Source organism: Trichechus manatus, unplaced genomic scaffold (assembly GCF_000243295.1).
Source record: "Trichechus manatus latirostris isolate Lorelei unplaced genomic scaffold, TriManLat1.0 scaffold00180, whole genome shotgun sequence".
Lineage (NCBI taxonomy): Eukaryota > Metazoa > Chordata > Mammalia > Sirenia > Trichechidae > Trichechus > Trichechus manatus.
The window spans coordinates 716,069-724,052 of record NW_004444116.1 but is presented as its reverse complement, the minus strand read 5'-3'; the positions used below and the strand labels follow the sequence as shown (position 1 = coordinate 724,052).

Sequence of the window (7,984 nt, the reverse complement as noted above, 5' to 3'; positions counted from 1 at the left end):
ACAGGGCATTTAAATTGGCTCTACTAGAACAGCATTTGCTAGCGAGGAGTTTCCCTAGTATAGAGATTATTGTGCTTGTTTCACACGGAAAGGTCTTGGGTTTGGAAGCTGATGGAAACACCTCCTACGGTCAATTTTTAAATCAATAACTTCTACCTTTTTCAACAGGATCCATTCAAATCAATTACCCAAAATATATCCAATGCGCAATATTGTAGCATCAAATACACCTGGTCTCTTCCTACATTGAACCTAGAGGAGACAGCCACATGAACTCTCCAAGACAACAGGAGAATAGGGCATAAAGGAGGAGAGGTATAACCACCCTGCAGGAGCCCATACAAGGTAACATTTCATAGGACCTGGAAAAGAGAAGTTGTTTGAGAAAAGAATAACTTAGGTCAGGAAGAAATAGTAGAACTACTCATTTATCAACTGTCTCATTATCCAACATTTCACACTTACACACAATAGTAAAAAAATTTTACTATTCCACTATTTTGCACTTTAACGACACCCATCTGGCATAAAAAAAACCCAGATCAGTTGCTGTCGAGTCAGTGCAGACTCATAGTGACCCTAGAGTAAAACTGCCCCACAGAGTTTTCAAGAAGCACCTGATGGATTTGAACTGCTGCTGTTTATGGTTAGTAGCCGTAGCACTTAACCACTATTGCCACCATGGTTTCCATCTGGCATTAAGGAAGTCATAATTTACCCTAAGAAAAAGATTCGCTTCCATCTGGATTCGAAACAAGGACCTTTCACGTGTAAGGTGAACATGCTAACCACAGCGCTAGGGGAACTACCACAGAGCTAGTAGCTACCTCTGAAGAATCAAATGGATGTTTGCTGGCTGTCCCATGTTCAGTAAAGTTAGATTTGTCTCTTCCTTTCAAATGTTTTCATATCTGCAACATGTTTATTTTATCCTCAAAACCATCGATATCAAACATGACTCAAGACCAAAGAAGGCCTTTCCCCCAGCCACCCAAATCCTTCACAAATTCCAGATCTGGAAACCTCAGGCAGGCTCTAAGAAATTTGATTTCAAGATCTTCCTCTGTAATGTCCTTGCTGTCCTTCTCTATCCAGTCCAATGCACCCTGGCATTCATCTACTGATTACAAAGACTGACTCTTTAGAAACCAGGATCCCAAGGAGAACAGTTGGAGAGACTAACCAAGTCCATAGCTTTAAGAATTGTTCTTATAGTGCAGTTCCCTATTTAGTACTTTTAAGTTCTCAGGCATTCTACAGGTACTTGATATCACTGACCATTGCTTTAGATTCCATTCCATTTTAAGATGTCCTTTAAAATCCAATCTTCTGAGAAACAGGTCTAGCTTCTTAGTGGAGTGACCTATGCATTCCTAAGGACCCTAGGCTTAATTTAATGCTCTGCTATAGCCGTCTTGAAATTCTTGATAATTTTTTAAACAAGGGTCTCGTGCTTTCATTTTGCACTGGGCCCCACAAATTATATAACTGGTTTTTCTCCCAAATGCTCACAACAGAAGCAATCATCCAGTTGAAGCATTCACTACAGGGAGAAGCAAGAAACTACAAGCAATGCCACCCCTTGCTTGACAAGGAATGTTGTGCACTTTACTAAGGATGAAGGGATACATTTGTAAAATGTGATAAATGCTTTGAAGACATACCCTAAAATGTCAAAAGAAAAGAGCAAGTAAAATATGGAAATTCTAGTCCAGGGTTTGATCATTTTTTTCTATCTTTTCATGTTAATCTAAGAAATGATCCTAGACTTCAGGTCTCATTTGCCTCCAGTCTCTTGTTAAGTATTTTTGTATGTTTTATCGTTAATCACTTTTTACCCTATTTCAAGATGTTATCATGTTATTCCACTTTTCAGAATATTCTTTGATGTCCTAGAGCCCAGAATCATGAAAGAAGGAGAAGCAGTCATTATAGCATTCAATCGACACAGTGTATATGCCTTATCTCTTTTTTCTTACCTTCTTTTTGAATTGTACTAAGAGTAAAAATGTTAAGTGAAACTGCAAGCTTCTTAGGAGGTGTGGAAAGTAGCTACAAAAATTTAAAATTAGAAAACTTATAATTTGACTCTAGGTGATGGATCTCTGGCATAGACTTTGGTAACTCATCATGAATAATTTTCTAACTCCCATCTCTAACCCTCCTCTACAAAGTACCTCAGACATATTATAACTCAAGTTTTGAATATTAGAGCTTCATCAAATAAATCAAGCTTTCCTCCATTTACCCTTCCCACAAGGGGGAAAAAAAGGCTCTGCTGGGACTTGAACCCAGGATCTCCTGTTTACTAGACAGGCGCTTTAACCAGCTAAGCCACAGAGCCTCACAGTGGGTCTGTGGAAGTCACACATTATTTTGCAAAACTTTACATCTCAGCTTGTCAATGATTTTATTCTAGCAATCTTCTTGAGACATAATGAGAAGATAAACCTGGGGAACATCCTGGATTTAATTCTCATTTTTCTCTGACTTTTGGTCCTCAGTGATTGCATCTCTCCTACATGCAAAATATACTCACCCTCCTTCTCCAAGTCTGATTTCTTTATAACATTAAACTACTAAACTGCACTGCAGGTACAGTTAATCTATATCATACTAAACTGAAGAGCAAGTTCATAATTTTGTCAGTAGGTTACCATATTCTGATTAATCCTTGCATTCAGATAACTAAATTCATAAACATGGTCTTAGATCATTAATAGAAGGAATCTAGAGTCAGTCTACCTGGATTCTGGTGCTGGCTCTACCATTTACCAGCAGTGTGATCTTGAGCAAGTCAAAAATTGCATCCTATAAATCAAGTGAAGGTGTGGATGAGATTCCTTGGGTGCCATTCCATAGTTGTTCTTTATTTGAACAACTATGTAAATAAGATACAAGTTACCTGTCTCCCACATACTAACATACAATGGTGGAACAGGCATAGGATAACCTCTGCACACACACACACACACACACACACACACACACACACACACTCATTCAAAAGGGGCAAAAACAAGAGACATACTGGTCAATAGCAATTCTGGAATCCAACCAGGCACATGATGCTAGTGCTTTGATTAGAACTCAGTAATGCTGTCTGGAAATTTCTCCATGGCTCTTGGGTCCACCTTCTGAGCTGACTCATCCTTCATCTATAACAGGAAATTTCTGGTGCCTGCAGCTGTGTAATTTTCTTAGTTTGCTTCCTTCCTGCAGTATTGGGGAGTTCAAAGTCCTCCTTTCATTTTGTACTGCTCTATCCCTTTTTTAGTAGAGCCCTGGTGATACAGTGGTTAAGAGCTCAACTCAAACCCACCAGTTGCTTCTTGGAAATCCTATGGGGGCTGTTCTCCTCTGTCTTACAGGATTGCTGAGTTGGAATCGACTCGAGGGCAAAGTATCCCTTTAAGTATTGCAATTCTCTTTAAAAACTTGTGATTTTATGAATGTTACTGGAATTTTTTCCTTTAGGGGTCAGCATACTATGGCCCATAGGTCAAATCTGGCCAATTATCTGTTTTTGTGAGTAGAGTTGTATTGGAACAAAGCCATGTTCATTTATTTAGTATTATCTATGGCTGCTTTCCTGCTACAATAGCAGATTTGAGTAGTTGTGACAGAGACTGTATGGCCCAAAAAACCTAAAATATTTACTATCTGGCCCTTCTGGAAGAAGCTTGCTAATCCTGTAGTAAACAGAAGCTATCCACAGTCCTCAGGAAAACAAGTCCTTCTCTGTGTTGGGCTTCCTTTAGGGTTGACCACACCCTTCTTTATCTGTAGAACTATGGTTTAACGGACAGGATCTGTAAGGTATGCCCTTAAGATCCTTTGAGGATTGTTTTTCTGTTTGAGTACCACCTTAAGTCATTCTGTGGTTTTAACAAATGATTTTACAGTTACATCTTTGACTTCATCTTTGGACTATATTTTTCTGACAGTGCTCTAGGTTTGATTTTTGCCTGTAAGTCATTTCTTTATTTTAGCATCATTTGCCATCTGGAGAGACTGGAAATAATGGTTTGGCTTTCAAATCCAACAAGTTCTGGTTCATTTATATTTAACAGTTCTTCCTTTAACTTGCCTCTTTGCTCTCACATTTTATTATAGCTGCTAGGCAGCACTTTCAAAATTATGTCTGGAAATCTCTTTAGCTAAATTACCCAGTTCATTGATTTATTTTCTATATTCCAGTATACTGTAGGCAGCAATGTTCCTAATCTTTCTACCACTTCATTAAAAGAATCTCTTTTCTTCCAAGTTCAAATAAGGTTTTCTTTCCTTTCACTTTTAAGTCCAGGGATGGATTATCCAATAAGCAAAGTATGCACAGGCTTACTTTTGCTTACGTACTGATCTGTAGTGCACAATTTCACCTGTTTTTCACCACACCATGTGAAATTGTGCACTACCAATTAGTAAATAAACCCAATTAAGCCCATGCATACCTTGCTTACCAGTTAATCTGCCCCTGTTAAGCCCTCACCAGGCTTCTGATAGCAGTGGCTTTAAGGCTCTTCCAACTTCCACCCATGAGCTCATCTCTAAGCCACTGCCACATTTTGCTGTATTTGTTACTGCAGCACCCCACTTTGAAAAACTAAAATCTGATTACTATGGTTGCATGACAAATCACTTTAATACTTACTGGTTTAAAAGAGGAGCCCTGGTGTCGCAGTGGTTAAGCGCTCCGATGTTAACTGAAAGATCAGCACTTCGAATCCACCCAGCTGCTCCTTAGAAAATTTATGGAGCAGTTCTACCCTGATTGTAGGATTGCTATGAGTCGGACTCGACAGCAATGGGTTTGGCTTTAGGCTTAAAACAAAAATGATTATTTATTACTTCTAATATTTTCTATGGGTCAGAAATTTAAAAGAAGCTTTCATGAGATTCCAGTCAGATTTTGCCTAAGACTGTAATCATTTGAAGACTCGACTGAGGTGGGAGGACCCACTTGTAATGTGACGCAGTCACGTGGTTGACAGGTTGGAACTGAATGTTACTGACAGGCCTCAGTTTCTCCACATGTGTGTCTCTCCATGGGTTTGCTTGAGTGTCCTCACAGTGAAGTATCCAGCTTCTCCCAGAGCATGTGGTCTGAGAAGGCTAAAGGTGAAATGCCTTTCATAACCAAGCCTCAGAAGACACACACCACCAAGTCCACTGTATTCTCTTGTATTCCATTGCTCATACAGGACCAGCCCTGATTCACTGTGGGAAAGGACTGCACAGGGTCCTGGATTCCAGGAGGTAAGGAGCATTGGGGGCCATCTTAGAGGCTGGCTACAACCACATCCTAATTTATAAGTCAGTGTTTGTTATGAATTGAATTGTGTACTCCCAAAATATGTGTTGGAATCTTGTCTCCTGTGCCTGCGGATGTGATCCCTTCGGGAATAGTATTTTCTTTGTTGTGTTGATGAGGCCATATCAGAGTGGGGTGTGTCTTAAACCTGATGGCTTTGGGGATATAAAAAAGGCAGATGAGGCACAGAGCAAGCAAGTGCAAATAGAGGAAAGATAGATGCTAAGCCAAGATCTCCAAGGAACAGAGGACTGCCTGGGTTGCAGACGCTGAGGTAAGTATCTTCCCCCAGAGCCAACAGAGAGCCTTCTCCTAAAGTTGGGGACTTTTAGCCGTCTGAACTGTGAGAAAATAAATTTCTGTTCTTTAAAACCATTCACTTGTAGTATGTCTGTTACAGCAGTGCTAAGAAACTAAGACAGTATTTATGAATTTAGTTATCTGAATGCAAGGATTAATCAGAATATGGTAACCCACTGACAAAATTATGAACTTGCTCTTCAGTTTAGTCTAATACAGTTTAATAGTTCACTGTACTTGGTTGGCAGTTTGAATCCACCAGCTGATCCTTGGAAACCCAATGCAGTAGTTCTACTCTGTCCTATAGGGTCGCTATTAGTCGGAATCGACTCCACGGCATCGGGTTTGGGTTTTTGTTTTATTGTTTTTTTTGTTTTTTGTTTTTTGTTTTTGGTACTTCTAGTGTAGTTTAATAGTTAATAGAAGGACTCTAGAGCCAGTCTACCTGGGTTCAGGTGCTGACTTCTACCATATATATTTTTTTAAACTTCGTAGCTGATTCTATTATATATTCCATGTTAAGAATAACAGTAATAGAAAATTCTAAAAACTTTTGGGTCTATGTATGATGGATTCTTTCTCTAATATGCTTTTTGTGAAACCCTGCAGGCACCTCCCTCCCCTTCCCTGATCCAGTTCTGGCCCCAGCACTGACAGGTCTGGATTTCTTTCAGTGCTTGCAAGAGGCAGGGATCTCTCAGGCCGTCTTTCCTCTCCCAGGAATGGAACCTCAAATTGGTTAGAGACAGAACCTGCAGCTGGACAGCCAAAGGACTTGATGGGGCATTTCTTGCTCATTGACTTATCACACAAGGGGGAAAGTGTGTGTGAGGACCCAATCAGTCCTGAGTATTCCCAACAAGAGCTGAGCTCTTTCTTCATCAACTGATGAGACTGTGGGGAGAGTTGCCCTTGGACCCTCTTTGCTTGTATGGTAGAGCTGATAGGACCCTGGTAACCTGAAATAGGAGGACATGACCGTGCTAGATGTTCAGTATTGTTATATAAATTAATTATATTTCAACCTCTGTTTCAGGATTTCATTTCAGCTCTGTCTCCTCCAGAGACCCCAAACTTCTCATCTGGGAGCTTCTTTCATGAATTTTCAAATTTCCCATAATTGCTTTTAGCATCCTTAACTGAGGGTAGTCAGCAGACCATCACATGAGAATTACCTGGGGACACTTGGTAAAATTAAGATTCTTGGGACTCACCCCAAACCTCTTTAGCTAGGAGCTTTACAAGAAGGGTCCTAGAATCTGTATTTACAATAGTCTTCCTGGGGATACTTTTGGCGACATAGATTGGATTCTCTGTTGTAACAGTTGCAGACTGACTTTTGGGGCTGACTTTCTGGGAGCACTTTGAGTTTTGGAGCAGTGTCTTACTGTTTGGTGTAGCCCACACTGGGCTCAGTGTGTTGTTTTTGTGAACACTTTGGGTTGTCCGTTAAGGCATTAAAATCAAATTCATGAATCTGCATGACTTCTGTGTCTACTAGAGATTTCCAAATTTACCCCAGGGGAAGCTCCTTTTAATATAATGTCCCTTGAGCTCCAACCCTGATGCCTCCAGTGCTTTGGTGGGTCTGGAGTAGAGCCTTGAATTCATCAGGCAAAATGCAGGCAAAGGCACTGAAGGAAAATTGGAACAGCACTTCTGATGAAGTAAAGGTAGAAGGTAGTGCTAATGGGGTGGCATCCTTTGCACTCCCAGCCCCAACTTGTTCTTTCCAGATCAAGTAAGAGCAATAACTTCTCTTGAACCTAAGTGGTGATCAAGTGAAAGGACTCAGGAAAAGTGGGCGCTTTCTGAAAAGCACAGAAAACTTTGATATATGCTTTCCCTCACTACAAGATCCTTTAAGAAAAGAACTCTATGATTTCTTTTAAAACGTCCATATTTTATATTTAATTCTTTTATTTATCCGAGTTTTTCCTGTTGTGATATGTGAGGTATGGATCCAACTCTACGTTATTTCCAGATACCAGTAGTCCCAACCCCATTATTTAAAGTATTCTGTGCTTTCTCTATCATAAACCAGTTGCTATCCAGTGTATCAGAGTAGATCTGTACTCCATAGGGTTTTCAGTGGTTGTTTTTTTTTTTTAAAGTAGATAGCCAGGCCTCTCTTCTGAGGTGCCTCTAGGTGGACTCAATCCTCCAACATTTTGATTAGCAGCCAAGCATGTTACCCATTTGTACCAGCCAGGGACTCCTGAGCTATCACTACCCTACTCATATTTTAATGCAGTTCTATAAAAATAGGAATAGTTGAGTGTTTCCTTAATGCTCAGCACAATGTGTGGTAGAAATTGATGCTTAGAGAATATTTGTTGAAAATAAATTTTTTCAAGAATTTCCCTCCAA

At 40.0% G+C, this 7,984-nt stretch overlaps 1 non-coding gene across 1 annotated transcript; it reads right to left on the bottom strand.

Moving 5' to 3' along the window:
• Positions 1-2,270: 2,270 nt before the first annotated feature.
• On the bottom strand, positions 2,271-2,344 carry TRNAT-AGU (transfer RNA threonine (anticodon AGU)). The gene has a single exon. It is a non-coding gene; the product is annotated as a tRNA-Thr (tRNA).
• Positions 2,345-7,984: the final 5,640 nt, after the last annotated feature.